This window comes from Ruditapes philippinarum, unplaced genomic scaffold (genome assembly GCF_026571515.1).
Source record: "Ruditapes philippinarum isolate M1 unplaced genomic scaffold, ASM2657151v2 ctg6961_1_1_1_1, whole genome shotgun sequence".
In the NCBI taxonomy this organism is placed as follows: Eukaryota; Metazoa; Mollusca; class Bivalvia; order Venerida; family Veneridae; genus Ruditapes; species Ruditapes philippinarum.
Window position 1 is genome coordinate 19,318 of NW_026857450.1, and position 19,098 is coordinate 38,415.

A 19,098-nucleotide genomic window follows, 5' to 3' on the forward strand; every position below is an offset into this window, starting at 1 on the left:
CGCAAATAACCATACATGACCGTTATTGGCCGTTCATGTGAAGTTCACAAAACTAAGAAGTGTATAGAGTCTACTTTGCTAGAAGGTTTAATCCCCACCGTTTATACACACACATTTAGCCAAAGTGAACTCAAATAGTGACGATCCTTTAAACTCGTGTCGTGCAATTAATATAAACATAATAAATCAAATATTTGACGAAACTATATAAACGTAATACGGTAACATTATTTATAGTTTACTTAACCCGTTTTTTATCAATCCGTTTCATTACATTACGCCTAGTCCAGCTAATTAGACTAGTCAAAGAGACATTGAGGTAATATTGGACGGGCGCTGTGTTTTTCCAACGGTTTGACAGTACACAGTGATAGGGCGATTACCTCAACTTGTCCGCGCAACGTCAAAATATCATCCTTCTGACCGAGACACCGTATATTTCTGGACAAAATATTAATGGCGGGATAAACGAATTCCAGGTAATAGCTTACAAAATATCTTACTGCTGGACATTGCAAGATTATTCCAATTGTTTAAGTATTCCATAGAATTTTTGAGACAATTTATTGTTAATCTAGCACAATACAATTCACAAAAAACACATACTTCAAAGAAATAGTGGTTACAAAAGATCGTGTGTACCTCAACATGACTCGTACTTGTCACAAAAACATGTGTTATAACGACGATGTCTTTGTTCTATGACCTAACGAGCTCGTATATTTATTATAGTTAACCCTAAGTTCAAGTTCCATACAAAATTGTGTGTTTCTATCGTAAATTTCAGCGAATATTTGTTGAAAAAAGGCCTACTGACCCGAATATTGGTGCACTGTACAACACTGAATTCAAACACCGCATTCTTTTTCCGTTAGACCGATAAATACTGGCACCGTCTTCTTTTGAATTATAAAAAATCTTCTTACAAATATGTTTTATAATAACTTTTATTTGATGAAAGTTTGATGAAAGATTGTTTACTTGCTGTTATGTTATGTTGCTGTTATCATACGTTTTGCTGTTATCATACGTTATGTTATGGAAAATTTCTGAAGGTGATCTGTGTTAATACTACCAGTTACATAAGTGCAATGGTATCTATATATAGACAAGGATGTCTTTTCCTTTTCGAACTTATTCAAACTGATAAACCCCAGATTGAAGTTCTTGGCAGACTATACCATCAAGCAACATCGAGAAACAAAGGGAATGAACTATTTGTTAATGGGAATTTCTTATTGCATACTAATTTGATAAAGTTGCAAAAGTCATAACACAAACTTTCATGGTGTAGTTTTTGCAGGAACCCGGGCAATATTTCCATAATCTTTTCAGTCATGGTCTCCAATATGCTTTTTTAAACAATCTTTTGCGAAAGTTTGACTTCATATTCTTTTGCTTATGTGGTGTGTTACGCATATCGTCCTGAAATACAGGGAGGCGCTGATCCATTGGCGTACTGCTGATATCAGAAGACTTAGTAGGCGCTCTCCAGTTGCTGCAGTATCTGCAGCTTAGCTAATTTCGCACGTTGCTTTGGCTTGTTCACACATACGTTTGAACGTCTTCTTTTTCTGAAAGCAAACATTTATATCAAAAATCAACGGTGCTTAAAAGACAGACAAATGCGGTGATTTTAAGGAGGAATAATGCGGTGCCTAATCTTATGATTGACAAAGTTGTGCGGTGCCTTAAAATACACAAGTGGAAACATAAAAATCATACCAAATATACAAATTATTTATTTATGTATTGTAACTTGTTCATACGACAATAATGTACATATTTATATTGTATTTTGACCAGTTATATGAACTGAACGGACTAGAAATACGTTATATTTCGTAATCAAAGCAATATTTCTTTCATTATGCCCTAAATGTTTTCACTATCCTGACTTAATTAATGAAGCATTTTGCATGTAGTAAAGATAAATAAGTTTGAAATTTAATGGCATATTCGATGAAAAAGAAAAAATGATGATTTTACCTTGTTTTGAGCAAATTATCTGCTGTTTTCGTCTCGGTTACTGGCTTGCTATCCATTTTGAACCACAGAAATATACGGTGTCTTGGACAGAAGTAAGATGTTTTGACGTTGCGCGGAAAAGTTGTGGTAATCGCCCTATCACCGTGCAGTAAGAAAAAAAGTCAAACCGTTCACGCCGAATTAATTGGGCTAACTTACGCCATGCCCATAATAGGATATTGACAGTCGTTGAACTTTAGATCGACAATGCAAATATGTGACCATTGATACCCAAACGGACGATAACATCTTACTGAATAGGTAGAAAAGTCTTTCATGTGAAATTTGCGGATAACAAGGTGTTAGATCGATAGTAGGTAATGATGAAGTCTTTCAGGATTTACTATCAGAGAAAGAAAGTTACTGATGGTAAACACACAACAGCTCCTGAATGACAAAAATGTACACTTTTAAACTTTTTGTCTGGTTCAGCTGTGCTTTTGATTTTGTAGCCCAACATATTGTGGGTATACACTGCTGTCGACAGACATACAACTTATATCATGTAATATCAGGTTGGTCTTGCAGTCGTACTATAGAGACTGGTCATTTTTTGTGTCGCTTCTATGGAGAAATGGCGACATATAGGGATCACTTCTCCGTCGTCTGCCCGTCCGTAACAAAACTAGTCCGGACTACTCATAACTACTGGAATTATCAGTACCAAGTCTAGTTGTGCATATAGGCAGCATTTTCCGGTTCAATGATTTTTGGGGATTTATGACCCTTTAATAATTTTTATTTCTAAAGTTTGTCCGGAATACCCCTGTTATACCAATAATGCAATTTCAATGAAACTTTACAGGTACATGTATATTGTAAGATTTTTTCCGTTTAAATTATTTTTGACCGAGTTATGGCCCTTGAATAAAAAAGGTGTTTTTTTTTTGTTTGTTGCCAGATCATAATAGCTTGTCCGGACTGCTTCTCTAAAATTACAAGTGCAATTTCATCCAAACTTTACAGGAATGATTCATACAAGTCTAGTTGTGCATATCGTCGGTTTTTATATTTCAATGAATTTTGTCGGAGTTATAGCCCTTTAATTATTTTATCTTTTACAATTTGTCCGTACTACTCCTCGATCTTATACCACTAATGCCATTCAATGAAACTTTAAGGGATTGTTTCGTAGGTCAAGTACTTGTGCATAAAACAGAAGTTTTTCGCTTAATGATTTTAGCTGAGTTATTGCCCTTGAATAAAAAAGTTTTTTTTTTGTTGTGTTGCCAGCTACACAGAAGTTTGTCTGGACTACTCCTCAGAAACTACTGGTGCAATTTCACCACAGCATTAGGGGAATGAGCAATTAATCATGTCTACTTTTGCATCTCATCAACATTTTTCAGTTAATAGATTTTTTCAGAGTTTTGGCCCTTTCATGATTTTAATTTTGAAATGTGTCCCGACCACTCCTGTTATACAACTTGCCTTTTTGCATACAAAACATTGAGCCTAGAATCTGTTAACTGGTAAATAACATGCAAAGAAAATGAGCCACACTGTGCTATAATCGACCAATCTACAACCATTAAAATTTGTCCTGAATTTATTGCGCAATATTAATGTTATCAAATGGTATTGAACTTTATTAATTTCTCACCATAAGAGAATCGACCATTCCGTTAGGTATAGCTTTACAGCTATATTGACCATTTTAATAGTTTCACTTAATGATTTTACTGTATAGATATTGTGCACAATGTCAAAATACACAGTAAAGCAAATATTTGAAAATCTCGATGATGATTGGATGAAAAGCACAGAAGGGACGGAGTGAGCCATAAGTCGGTTATAGTTCACATATTAACGCTCCGTATATTATTCTAATATATGCATTTAACATATATATATAAATTAGCTTAGTCATAATAGTCATAGAATAATCTCCCCTTGATTAGCAAGAAGAAACCCGTTTACTATGAGATTGTTTTACGATAATTTGACCATTATTGGCAAGACCAAATGTGCCGAATGCCGAAAGAAAATCATAAAACCTGGACAAATTTCCATCCAGCTATATATAGATGGGTTATTCCAAAATTGTTTAGCTGGTTTCCCAATCATTATACACAAAATATCTGATTACTTTCTAACTTATAACTCATTAAATATAAAAGCAAGTGCTTTCATATAAATCAGTTGCATATTGTTAGATTTAATTGGAGCGATTAAAACACACTGTGCGAATGTTTAGGCATACTTTCTGTTTGATATTTTGAAATGGAAAGTAGGAACCCATTATGAGGCGTTTTATAGACAAAATGGACACGTAAGCAGACAAAATAAAACTGTAAGTGCGTTTCATTTTTATGTAAAACATTATTAGTAATAAGTAATTTTGAAAATCAAGTTCCCGTGCAGATAAGTATGTTATCAAAATGGCAACGCATTCATGCAACTTTAGTTGATTTAACACATACGAGTGAACTGATCTGTGATCTAAATTATATACCAGACTTGCCTACCTGTTCCATCATATTGTACCGATTGTAGCCCTTTTTTATACAAATATGTGATTTACATATCAGTAATGTGACACATGTTAAAAATAGACGACAATAGACGTTCTACTGCGAATGAAAACTTATTATTTTACCTTCAGTTTTATTTTCTAACATTGGGTAAAATCAAATATAAAAACGTTTAACATCATCCCATTCATTTGCCACTAGGATTTTATTTCATATTTTGTTTATTCTGTCTATTATTTTCACGTTTGAAACTTGAGTAACGAGAGTCAGAATAAGGTGATCTCAAATGTATAATAACATAAAAACAGCCGAACGTACATATGCATTGTAAAAAGCGTCATTTATTAAAAGATATTGTCAATTTAAATTTAAAGTTGTAGTAGTAATATGTATTTACGTAATAGTTATAGTATATGAAACGAGTTAGTTACGAGGGTATAACACTGGCTGGGGCGACATCAAGGGTGTTCTGCTGCTAAAAAATGGCGAGGCCGTTAGGCCGAGACATTTTTTTTGCTCAGAAAAATCCCGAGATGTCGTCGCCCCAGCCAGTGTTTATCCCCGTAACTAACGAGTTTTCATATACTATAACTGTTTTATCGCAATGGCATAATGTTTTCTTTTTTTTATATAGAAACAAAAATAAATAAATTAATCGTTAGCTACATTACAGTTATTTATCATAAGGCAGTTTTTCAAGTTGTTTTCGCTGCACCGCAAAAAAAAAATATACAAAAGACATCCAATATAAGAGGCGGATTGTATACTGTTACCAAGATTGATTTAAGATTAAAGGGCTTTTTTTCATTTCATTAATTATCTTTGTTTATATTTTTTTCATTGTATTTATATATTTATATATTTTATTTTATTTTATTGATTTCATTTTTATTATCTTATGGGGTTTTTTTGCTACTGGGGAATGGTCGTTACCACATGCCCCATTGGAGCCTCTATGAAAAAACTGTATGATATATACAAGGTGCGAAAAAAAACTCGACCGATATATAACAGTACAGTTTTTTTTCCTATATGAATAAATGAAAAAACTGTACTGTTTATATATCAATACAGTTTTGAAATGCTCATTGAAGTGTACTGAGTATAATGGGTTGGAAAGAACAAAGGAAAAGCTCACAGCCATGCGATAATTCCAAGATAACAGTTATATGTCAGATAGCTATATCGATTATCAAACAAAAAGTGCTTTACACCATAATTATATAGAGAACCATAGACGCTGGATGGCAAAATTTTATTTTGATCTACTACCCGTTGTGACCGACTTTCCGCCGTGAATTTTATAAACTTATTAATAGCTCATACAAATTACGTAATTTACATACGAGCCGTACATAGTAGATATATCTTTTTTTAAAAAGACGTTTTGGCGGTAGATTTTTATTGGTTTGATTGCTCCGCGCCCACAGGCGCGGAGCTATTTGTGTTTACTATTTTTTTTGTCCATGGGCCCGGATTTGAGCAATAAATCCTTTCGATTAACAGCTAAAAGTAAATCCGCATTCAAGAACTCCTTTCGATTTCTATATTGGTTTCCCCGTCGATGATTCGCAGCATATTAATGAATGAGAACCGGAAAGCAGTTCTGCTGTTACATTAATTCGAAAGCTATAAATAGCTATAAATGTTATACATTTGTTATTTCCCTTTTTTAGTAGAACATGCAATTATAATTTGTTACATTTTGAAATACATTTACACACAGCATATCAAGTTATACTATTAGTGATTGAATTTGTCAATATAAGGAAGATTTCAGGCAAAAGATTTTAACAATTTTGCTTTTGATAATTTTTTTTTAAATTTTTATATTTATGAAAATTAAATGTTTAATAATAACATGTTGATATATTGGTTGTTTTGAAATAATTAAACTTTATAGTATATTATGTTACATTTCATTAGCGTCATTGATACAGCATACCACTTTGTGATAATGGTACGAATGGTGACATGTTCGTGTGGTCCGTACTCGACAGCGAAAGCTGCATTTTGTAGCCTTACGAGCGGATGGACCCTCCTTAAGGTGATTCGCTTTGTCAGTCAAGGTTGTATACACAAAGTTTGAGCAAAGTGAGAGTAGGCCAAAATTCATATATCAACAAAGCTCACATTGCTATATGATGAGCTATTTGCAAGTGCACTTCCAATTCTATGTTTTAAAGACTATTTTAAACAAAAAAATAAAAATGATAACAATAAGAAATTTACCTTGAATGGGCTACATTTCTGAAGACCAAAAACATTCTGTTGCAAATCTTTATGCACATTTCATGAATGGCAAAATCCAGTTTAAAGTCTATTTAAGTGCAAACAAATGGTACTTTTTGCAGAAAATACAAGCAAAAACTTTTAAAAACATAAATCTTAGGAAAGTAGTTTATCTGACCGCCTCCATGGCATGTGTAAAAAAGTAGTACCATGAAAATAAACATCATTTACCTATTTCTTGTGTACATGACAAACAGACACACTTCACTGTTACACATAAAAAGGTTAGATTTTAAAGTTTGATTGTGTTTTTATTTTAATTGTAGTTCAATAAGGCTATAAATGATGATTGTTTTTCTTGCACTACTTTTTTACAAAAAATAATGGAGGCCATGTGCTTAGAAGGACATGAGATACTGATTTATTTGGAGTTAATTTTTGAAAGATTTTTGTATTTGCTGCAAAAAAAAAAGCTTTTGTTGGCACTAAAACAGACTTTTAAAAGGATTTTGCAATACATGAAATGTGCATAAAACTTTGCAACAGAATGTTTTTGGCCTTCAGAAATGTAGCACATTCAAGGTAAATGTTCTTATTGTTATCATTGTTATTTTTGTTTATAATTGTCCTTAAAATATAAACCTGGAAGTGTATTTTCAAATGGTTCATCATTTTACAATAAGAGCTTTGTTGTTATATGAATTTTGGCCTACTTTCACTTTGGACAGACTTTAGTTAAAACAAACATGACTGACAAAGCGGAATCACCTTAAGCATATGCTATAGATAGATATCATGACAACAACAGAAACATTGATCTGCAGTTTGAACATGAAGTGTTATGTTTTTTTAGCTCGGCTATACGAAGTATATGGAGAGCTGTCCTACTCGCCCCGGCGTCGGCGTCGGCGTCCAGATTTCAGATTAAAGTTTTGGTGCAGTAAAATATTTTTCACTATAACTTTGTCATTTCTTAAGGTATCAACTTCAAACTTCAAATATATATTCCTTATCATCAACCACATCTTATGTGACAAGGTTCATAACTCTAGCATCAATATTTTCAGATTTATCTCCCCTTGAACTTAGAATTTTCCTTAAAAAATAATATTTTTTACTGTAACTTCTTTATTTCTTAAGGGATCACCCTCATACTTCAAATGAATGTATCTTATTATCATCCCCATCTTATGTGACAAGGTTCATAACTCAAGCACAAATAATTTCAGATTTATTTCCCCTTGAACTTAGAATTTTCCTTAAAAAATATTATTTTTTACTGTTACATATTTATTTCTAAAGGGATCAACTTCATACTTCAAATATATGTACCTTACCATCATCCATATCTTATGTGACAAGGTTCATAACTGTAGCACCAATATTGCAAGAATTATCTCCCCATAAACTTAGATTATTTTACTAGAAAAATGTTATTTTTTACTATAACTTTTTTATTTTTAAAGGTATCTACTTCAAACTCCAAATACTTATTCCTTATCATCAATTACATTTTATGTGACAATGTTCATAACTCTTGAAGCAATTTTCACAGATTTATCTCTCTTTGAACTTAGGATTTTCTTTAAGAAATATTATAACTTCTTTACTTTTTAAGGTATCTACTTCAAACTTTAAATATATATTTCTTATCATTACACACATGTTGTGTGACAAGGTTCATAACTCTAGCGTGACTATTTATAGAATTATTTCCCTTGATCTTGGAATTTATGTTAACAAATGTTATTGTTTTACTATAACTTAATACATTATACATATTAATACATAATTGATTTTTCTTTCATAGTTTTGTCCTCCTTACTGCGTCCAGTATTTTATTAGTCGAGCTTGGCTGTCTCCTGTGACAGCTCTTGTTATGAATGGTTTTAAAATGGCAACGCATTCATGCAACTTTAGTTGATTTAACACATACGAGTGAACTGATCTGTGATCTAAATTATACCAGACTTGCCTACCTGTTCCATCAATATTGTACCGATTGTAGCCCTTTTTTATACAAATATGTGATTTACATATCAGTAATGTGACACATGTTAAAATAGACGACAATAGACGTTCTACTGCGAATGAAAACTTATTATTTTACCTTCAGTTTTATTTTCTAACATTGGGTAAAATCAAATATAAAAACGTTTAACATCATCCCCATTCATTTGCCACTAGGATTTTATTTCATATTTTGTTTATTCTGTCTATTATTGTCACGTTTGAAACTTGAGTAACGAGAGTCAGAATAAGGTGATCTCAAATGTATAACATAAAAACAGCCGAACGTACATATGCATTGTAAAAGCGTCATTTATTAAAAGATATTGTCAATTTAAATTTAAAGTTGTAGTAATATGTATTTTACGTAATAGTTATAGTATATGAAACGAGTTAGTTACGAGGGTATAACACTGGCTGGGGCGACATCAAGGGGTGTTTCTGCTAAAAAATGGCGAGGCCGTTAGGCCGAGACATTTTTTTGCAGAAAAATCCCGAGATGTCGCCCCAGCCAGTGTTATACCCCCGTAACTAACGAGTTTCATATACTATAACTGTTTTATCGCAATGGCATAATGTTTTCTTTTTTGTATAGAAACAAATAAATAAATTAATCGTTAGCTACATTACAGTTATTTATCATAAGGCAGTTTTTCAAGTTGTTTTCGCTGCCGCAAAAAAAAAATATACAAAAGACATCCAATATAAGAGGCGGATTGTATACTGTTACCAAGATTGATTTAAGATTAAAGGGCTTTTTTCATTTCATTAATTATCTTTGTTTATATTTTTCATTGTATTTATATATTTATTTTATTTTATTTTATTGATTTCATTTTTTATTATCTTATGGGTTTTTTTGCTACTGGGGAATGGTCGTTACCACTGCCCCATTGGAGCCTCTATGAAAAAATTGTATTGATATATACAAGGTGCGAAAAAAACTCGACCGATATATAACAGTACAGTTTTTTTCCTATATGAATCAATGAAAAAACTGTACTGTTATATATCAATACAGTTTTGAAATGCTCATTGAAGTGTACTGAGTATAATGGGTTGGAAAGAACAAAGGAAAAGCTCACAGCCATGCGATAATTCCAAGATAACAGTTATATGTCAGATAGCTATATCGATTATCAAACAAAAAGTGCTTTACACCATAATTATATAGAGAACCATAGACGCTGGATGGCAAAATTTTATTTTGATCTACTACCCGTTGTGACCGACTTTCCGCCGTGAATTTTATAAACTAAAAGTCTTATTAATAGCTCATACAAATTACGTAATTTACATACGAGCCGTACATAGTAGATATATCTATTTTTAAAAAGACGTTTTGGCGGTAGATTTTTATTGGTTTGATTGCTCCGCGCCCACAGGCGCGGAGCTATTTGTGTTTACTATTTTTTTTGTCCATGGGCCCGGATTTGAGCAATAAATCCTTTCGATTAACAGCTAAAAGTAAATCCGCATTCAAGAACTCCTTTCGATTTCTATATTGGTTTCCCCGTCGATGATTCGCAGCATATTAATGAATGAGAACCGGAAAGCAGTTCTGCTGTTACATTAATTCGAAAGCTATAAATAGCTATAAATGTTATACATTTGTTATTTCCCTTTTTTAGTAGAACATGCAATTATAATTTGTTACATTTTGAAATACATTTACACACAGCATATCAAGTATACTATTAGTGATTGAATTTGTCAATATAAGGAAGATTTCAGGCAAAAGATTTTAACAATTTTGCTTTTGATAATTTTTTTTAATTTATATTTATGAAATTAAATGTTTAATAATAACATGTTGATATATTGGTTGTTTTGAAATAATTAAACTTTAGTATATTATGTTACATTTCATTAGCGTCATTGATACAGCATACCACTTTGTGATAATGGTACGAATGGTGACATGTTCGTGTGGTCCATACTCGACAGCGAAAGCTGCATTTTGTAGCCTTACGAGCGGATGGACCCTCCTTAAGGTGATTCGCTTTGTCAGTCAAGGTTGTTTACACAAAGTTTGAGCAAAGTGAGAGTAGGCCAAAATTCATATATCAACAAAGCTCACATTGCTATATTATGAGCTATTTGCAAGTGCACTTCCAATTCTATGTTTTAAAGACTATTTTAAACAAAAATAAAAATGATAACAATAAGAAATTTACCTTGAATGGGCTACATTTCTGAAGACCAAAAACATTCTGTTGCAAATCTTTATGCACATTTCATGAATGGCAAAATCCAGTTTAAAGTCTATTTAAGTGCAAACAAATGGTACTTTTTGCAGAAAATACAAGCAAAAACTTTTAAAAACATAAATCTTAGGAAAGTAGTTTATCTGACCGCCTCCATGGCATGTGTAAAAAAGTAGTACCATGAAAATAAACATCATTTACCTATTTCTTGTGTACATGACAAACAGACACACTTCACTGTTACACATAAAAAGGTTAGATTTTAAAGTTTGATTGTGTTTTTATTTTAATTGTAGTTCATAAGGCTATAAATGATGATTGTTTTCTTGCACTACTTTTTTACAAAAAATAATGGAGGCCATGTGCTTAGAAGGACATGAGATACTGATTTATTTGGAGTTAAGTTTTGAAAGATTTTTGTATTTGCTGCAAAAAAAAAAGCTTTTGTTGGCACTAAAACAGACTTTTAAAAGGATTTTGCAATACATGAAATGTGCATAAAACTTTGCAACAGAATGTTTTTGGCCTTCAGAAATGTAGCACATTCAAGGTAAATGTTCTTATTGTTATCATTGTTATTTTTGTTTATAATTGTCCTTAAAATATAAACCTGGAAGTGTATTTTCAAATGGTTCATCATTTTACAATAAGAGCTTTGTTGTTATATGAATTTTGGCCTACTTTCACTTTGGACAGACTTTAGTTAAAACAAACATGACTGACAAAGCGGAATCACCTTAAGCATATGCTATAGATAGATATCATGACAACAACAGAAACATTGATCTGCAGTTTGAACATGAAGTGTTATGTTTTTTTAGCTCGACTATACGAAGTATATGGAGAGCTGTCCTACTCGCCCCGGCGTCGGCGTCGGCGTCCAGATTTCAGATTAAAGTTTTGGTGCAGTAAAATATTTTTCACTATAACTTTGTCATTTCTTAAGGTATCAACTTCAAACTTCAAATATGTGTTCCTTATCATCAACCACATCTTATGTGACAAGGTTCATAACTCTAGCATCAATATTTTCAGATTTATCTCCCCTTGAACTTAGAATTTTCCTTAAAAAATACTATTTTTTACTGTAACTTCTTTATTTCTTAAGGGATCACCCTCATACTTCAAATGAATGTATCTTATTATCATCCCCATCTTATGTGACAAGGTTCATAACTCAAGCACCAATATTTTCAGATTTATCTCCCCTTGAACTTAGAATTTTCCTTAAAAAATAATATTTTTTACTGTTACTTCTTTATTTCTTAAGGGATCACCCTCATACTTCAAATATATGTACCTTATCATCATCCCCATCTTATGTGACAAGGTTCATAACTCTAGCACAAATAATTTCAGATTTATTTCCCCTTGAACTTAGAATTTTCCTTAAAAAATATTATTTTTTACTGTTACATATTTATTTCTAAAGGGATCAACTTCATACTTCAAATATATGTACCTTACCATCATCCATATCTTATGTGACAAGGTTCATAACTGTAGCACCAATATTGCAAGAATTATCTCCCCATAAACTTAGATTATTTTACTAGAAAAATGTTATTTTTTACTATAACTTTTTTATTTTTAAAGGTATCTACTTCAAACTCCAAATACTTATTCCTTATCATCAATTACATTTTATGTGACAATGTTCATAACTCTTGAAGCAATTTTCACAGATTTATCTCTCTTTGAACTTAGGATTTTCTTTAAGAAATATTATAACTTCTTTACTTTTTAAGGTATCTACTTCAAACTTTAAATATATATTTCTTATCATTACACACATGTTGTGTGACAAGGTTCATAACTCTAGCGTGACTATTTATAGAATTATTTCCCTTGATCTTGGAATTTATGTTAACAAATGTTATTGTTTTACTATAACTTAATACATATTAATACATAATTGATTTTTCTTTCATAGTTTTGTCCTCCTTACTGCGTCCAGTATTTTATTAGTCGAGCTTGGCTGTCTCCTGTGACAGCTCTTGTTATGAATGGTTTTAAAGCAATTCAACATAAAAATATATATTGATTACCCTAAAAATTAATTAACAATAGTTTTTTATGCCCCCATTTCGAAGAAAAGGGGGTATATTGCTTTGCACTTGTCGGTCCGTCGGTCCGTCGGTCCGTTGGTCCGTCGGTCCGTAGACCAAATGGTTTCCGAGTGATAACTAAAGAACCCTCAGGCCTAGGAACTTCAAACTTGGTATGGTGATTGGTCATGACCAGTAGATGACCCCTATTGATTTTGGGGTCAAGGGGTCAAAGGTCAAGGTCACATTGACCTTGTAAGCAAAAACGGTTTCCGATCAATAACTAAAGAACTTTAAGGCCTAGGAACTTCAAACTTGGTATGGTGATTGGTCATGACCAGTAGATGACCCCTATTGATTTTGGGGTCAAAGGGTCAAAGGTCAAGGTCACATTGACCTTGTAAGCAAAAACGGTTTCCGATCAATAACTAATGAACCTTAAGGCCTAGGAACTTCAAACTTGGTATGGTGATTGGTCATGATCAGTAGATGATCCCTATTGATATTGGGGTCAAGGGGTCAAAGGTCAAGGTCACATTGACCTTGTAAGCAAAAACGGTTTCCAATCAATAACTAAAGAACTTTAAGGCCTAGGAACTTCAAACTTGGTATGGTGATTGGTCATGATCAGTAGATGACCCCTAATGATTTTTGGGTCAAGGAGTCAAAGGTCAAGGTCACATTGACCTTGTAAGCAATAAAGGTTTCTGATCAAATACTAAAGAACTTTAAGGCCTAGGAACTTCAAACTTGGTGGGGTGATTGGTCATGATCAGTAGATGACCCCTATTGATTTTGGGGTCAAGGGGTCAAAGGTCAAGGTCACATTGACCTCTTGGGTAAAAACGGTTTCTGATCATTAACAAAAGAACCCTTAGGCCTAGGAACTTCAAACTTGGTATGGTGACTGGTCATGACCAGCAGATGACCCCTATTGATTTTTGGGGTTAAGGGGTCAAAGGTCAAGGTCACATTGACCTTGTAGGTAAAAACGATTTACGATCAATAACGAAAGAACCCTTAGGCCTAGGAACTTCAAACTTGGTATGGTGATTGGTCATGACCAGCAGATGACCCCCATTGATTTTGGGGTTAAGGGGTCAAAGGTCAAGGTCACATTGACTTTGTAGGTAAAAACGGTTTCCGATCAATAACAAAAATACCCTTAGGCCTAGGGACTTCACACTTGATATGGTGATTGGTCATGATCAGTAGATGACCCCTATTGATTTTAGGGTCAAGGGGTCAAAGGTCAAGGTCACATTAACCTCTTAGGTAAAAACGGTTTCCAATCAATAACTAAAGAACCCTAAGGCCTAGGAACTTCAAACTTGGTATGATGATTGGTCATGACCAGTAGATGACCCCTATTGATATTGGGGTTAAGGGGTCAAAGGGCAAGGTCACATTGACCTTGTAGGTAATAATGCTTTCAAATCAATAACTTAAGAACCCTTTGGCCTAGGAACTTCAAACATGGTATGGTGATTGGTCATGACCAGCAGATGACCTATTGATTTTGGGGTCAAGGGGTCAAAGGTCAAGGTCACATTGACCTTGTATGTTAAAACGGTTTCCGATCAATTAACTTAAAACGCTTAGGCCTAGGAACTTCAAACTTTGTATGATGATTGGTCGTGACCAGCAGATGACCCCTATTGAGTTTTGGGTCAAGGGGTCAAAGGTTAAGGTCATGACCAGTAGGTACTTGATAACCCTTATTAATTGTTTGATCACTGGGTCAGAAGTCATGCATAATAACCTTTTCACATAACTAATTGGCTGCTGATAGGGGGCATGCATGTTTTACAAACATATCTTGTTTTATATATTACCAATGTCAAATAGCTTTCATATCTTTGTCTCGCACGAATATGATATATAAGTGAATTTCCTCATACGTACCTACCTTAAATTCAGATAACAGTCTTCTTTTATGTATCACCATGTTACGCGTGTGTAACAAACAAAAAAATCCTGAATTTGGTCTTTTGGAAATTCATCCCATTTTTTCATTCCAGAGTGTGTTCTACTTTCAGTATTGAAAGAAACCATTTTTTTTAATTTGACATGAAAAATATATATGTAATATTACTACATGTATATTATAATATTAGTCCCTTTTGTTACTATTTGTATATTTGTTACAATTATAACAGACTTTGATATTTCTATCATCTATCTTCTGTTACTGAAACAGAACACAGTACAGTCATGTCACATAACATTTACAAGTCTTGTAAGTCTTGTTTGTATTCAATGGAATTACTTTCCTTACCAGGTAGGCATCAGTGAAAGCATTTTTATATTAAATATTTTTCCCCTCTTTTTAACGATGGACAGTTATGGACAGTGCATAAGATAAGTATAATTATGCAAAAAATGGTTTACAAAACATTCGGAAAAAATCTACAATAGTACTTAATCTGAATATAACATGACCTGTGCGTAGGAATAATTTGGTAAGGTATCTGTAATGAGCACATTTTTTTGCGCGGAGCTTCTCAATTGCTGCATTGCAGCAACATTTGTACTTGTAAGTGTTTGAGTTATCATTAAAAGTTTATAAAATTCACGGCTTATAGTCGGTGGATCAAAAGAAAATTTTACCATCGAGTGCCTATGTAGAGAATTGTATAGAATATCACATGACTTTGCCTGTTTAATTTGTTATATAAGATTACATGGAACATTCGCTTTATTAATCCGTAATGTCAGATGAATGTATGAAATAAAACATATAGGTATTTTGTTACAGTTTGCTTTAGGCAAACTTTTAAAGTAACTACATGTATATTTATATACATAATTATACTGACAATATTGTCAATATGTGATAATGATTCACTAGCACAATTATCTGACAAGGATGGTGTAGTTACCAGTATCTCATGATCAGTTATGGTTATTACTTTTCACGTTTATTAAGAATAAAGTGCAGTTTATCACTTTTGCTATTTTAGAATTTCAGAACACATTTATATCTTACCAACATTTCAGCTGGAAGGAAAGATTAAATTAATCACAATTAATCATGTATTTATATTTTACAGAGTTTTGTGCCCATCAAGGGTATTTCATCCACATTATGATCGCCTAAGTCCAACATGTAACGATCATGAAAAAGGCAGTAGTGAAAGCTAGCAAACAACGTCAGCGTCTATGTGACGACTCGGAGAGCTGCGGCGTCCCATCTCTCGGTAGTAAGTTTAATTTCTGATTCAACAAGGGCTTATGTGTACATATGCCGTTGTCACCCCTTATAACTCGTTGTTTTATAAGGGGTAGCATACAAAAAACTGAGCTGGGTTTCAGACCGGTTCATTAAACTCTCCATTTAGTTTGTGAAACTGGAAAAAGTTTGTATCATATGTTTTTCAAAAATCTCTAACAGTGTTTGTTAAACCCAAGAGCTTTGGTGAATTCTAAAGTAGATGTAGTTTTGTGTAAGAACATGGCGACAGATTTAGTCACTCTGTTAGTAGATGAAAATGGAAACATATGATTAGTCTTTTTATTATTATACAACATAAACACATGCAAAAGAAGAAATTGAGATGAGATAAGAGATAGACGAAGGTTGAACACATTATCGAGGTTTAACTTTAGAATATTGTAAAAGCGGATGTTTGTATTAATGTTGATAGGACTGTTCAGATACATGTTTGTCATTCTGTAGTTTCATGTGCCAAAATACATTGCAAATATTTTTTCTCGTTATTGTTCTTTGCATAGATAATAGATATTTGAATGACATACTAATTTCATAATTCTTCAAGGAAATTTTGTATATTTATTCTGTAATGTCAGGTTTTTTTATCTGTAACATCTAAACAGAAAAACATACATGTGTGTTATGTCATGTATTTGATTTTTTTTTCATTTATTTCGTACTTTCATATATGTATTGATTTGAGATGATAAAGTACTGTTCTGTTCTGCAAAATCCTTTTCTAATGACATAATTTACATATAAAGCATATGAAAATAAAATATTATGAATAATTATGAAATTTCTTTCAGCACATAAAACATTAATTGCTATAACGCTCATAACCATTTGTGATTAAAATTATTTTAAAATTACTCAAAACTTGTACCTTTGAACATGTATGTACCAAAATTCGATAACTGAAATTTACTTTTAATATAATTATTCCGATATTGTGCAGTAAATTGCTACGAAAGCTTATTTGAAGCCGCCAAAATAAAAACAATAATGAGATAAGTCAGAAATAATCAAATTCTTGTTAGAATCCAGATGGTTTGTGTTCAGAAGCTTCAGCTTTACGATAAATGTCAGAAACTAGTTAAACTGTGATCAGAAAATGGTCTATATAGATAGTCGGATTATGACTTTCATATCCGAACTTTCTCCGACGTCAGAATGGACCGGAAGTCGAGAGATTGGTATGATAGTTCTGTTGTGATTGCAAATCATTTGTAAACCATCAACACTAGATGTGGTGTCATGAAACCTGTACATGCACAACAAACAAATCCATGATTTATATCAGTCTAAAAATAGCAAAATTAAGGAATGTAAAAAAGCAAGGGAAGTGGTATATATCATAACTTTCAAACAAGATTAGTATTACTAGTAACTTATTAATCAGTAGACCTACTAAGTTGTATTGGCACTACAGTAGTACTTAATTAATGTTGTTGATGGTGCCATCAACTCGTTTTTCATTCTACTTCTAGCACCGGGTACCACTTATCACGTGACTGTAAAGGATTGCCAATTTGGCAATAATAATATACAGATCAAGTCAAGCGGGGATAAAGAAGAGCTCAAAAAAGGTATGTTGGTTATTTTCCTTTACATTGAATATAAACATAGATGGTTTTAGATATTAAAGATCCTATATGTTGTTATTAAAGTGGTTAACCACACTAAGTGAAGTTATATATACATGTATGTACATAATTATGCTAATAAAACAATTTTCAAACATCGAAGAATATGTAAAATATGTACTGCAAGTATTTGTACATAGTATATGTAATAATTAAAATATATGTGAAAAATTTGACTTAGACTTTATAGAAAATAATTTTTTATTACCTCCTTTTATTTACATGAAATGTTAAATTCGGTAATATCTTTGTAACTAATGCTTTTTTGGAACTTTCAAAATTGATAAATCTTAATTTGAGCATCATATTTATGATATAAAACCATAAACAAATTATGTTACAGGATCTTTAAATTTGATACGTAATAAAAATATAGTTTATGTATTTAAGGTGAACAATTTTCAATTCGTAACTAAGTCTAGTTTAGTTTGATGACATGATCATTACATCTTATACATGTATGTATATCGTGTATAAACGATGTTTACAAAGTAAATACTTTTTACGTCCATGATATTGTCCATTCAAATAAGTTGTTTGGGTTACATTCTTTTAACTTCACACATTAATGTTAGATCATCTATATCAATTGTAACAGGTCGAGCATCCTCTTCGTCCATAGGTGTATCAAGTTCTTTTTAAATTTTCTCTATTTTAGTAATCTAATCAGCAGCTAAATTTATGTGTTTTAAACCGTCCATAGAAACTTGAGAGAAAAATGACGAAGTTTTAGTTTATGAATCAGTATATGCAATACAGTTTCTTTTTAGCTCACCTGAGCACGAAGTGCTCAAAGGTGAGCTTTTGTCATCACTCTGCGTCCGTCGTGCGTCGTGCGTCGTGCGTCCTTCAAAAAATGGCGTCAAACTTTTCAAACAACATCTCCTCCTAAACTACATGGCCGATTGCAACCAAACTTTACAGAAATGATCCTTAGGTGGACCCCTTTCAAAGTTGTTCAAAAATTTAAATTCCATTAAAAACTCTGGTTGCCATGGCAACCAATAAGAAAAACTTAAAAAATCTTCTTCTAAAAAACCGTAAGAGCTAGAGCTTAGATATTTGGCATGAAACATCTTCTAATGAGTGCCTACCAAGTGTGTTCAAATCAAAGCCCTAGGGTCAAAATTGGCCCCGCCCCAGGGGGTCATTGATTTTCCCTATATGCATATAGTAAAAACTTAAAAAATCTTCTTTTAAAGAACTCAAAGAGCTAGAGCTAAGATATTTAGCATGAAA

The 19,098-nt window shown here is 32.6% G+C and overlaps 1 long non-coding RNA gene across 1 annotated transcript; it reads left to right on the plus strand.

Annotated features, from left to right (window-relative positions):
* The first annotated feature begins 4,214 nt into the window (after positions 1-4,214).
* LOC132749791 (uncharacterized) lies at positions 4,215-18,528 on the plus strand. The gene is made up of 3 exons (XR_009628467.1): positions 4,215-4,321; positions 16,053-16,202; positions 17,704-18,528. It is a non-coding gene; the product is annotated as an uncharacterized LOC132749791 (long non-coding RNA).
* Positions 18,529-19,098: the final 570 nt, after the last annotated feature.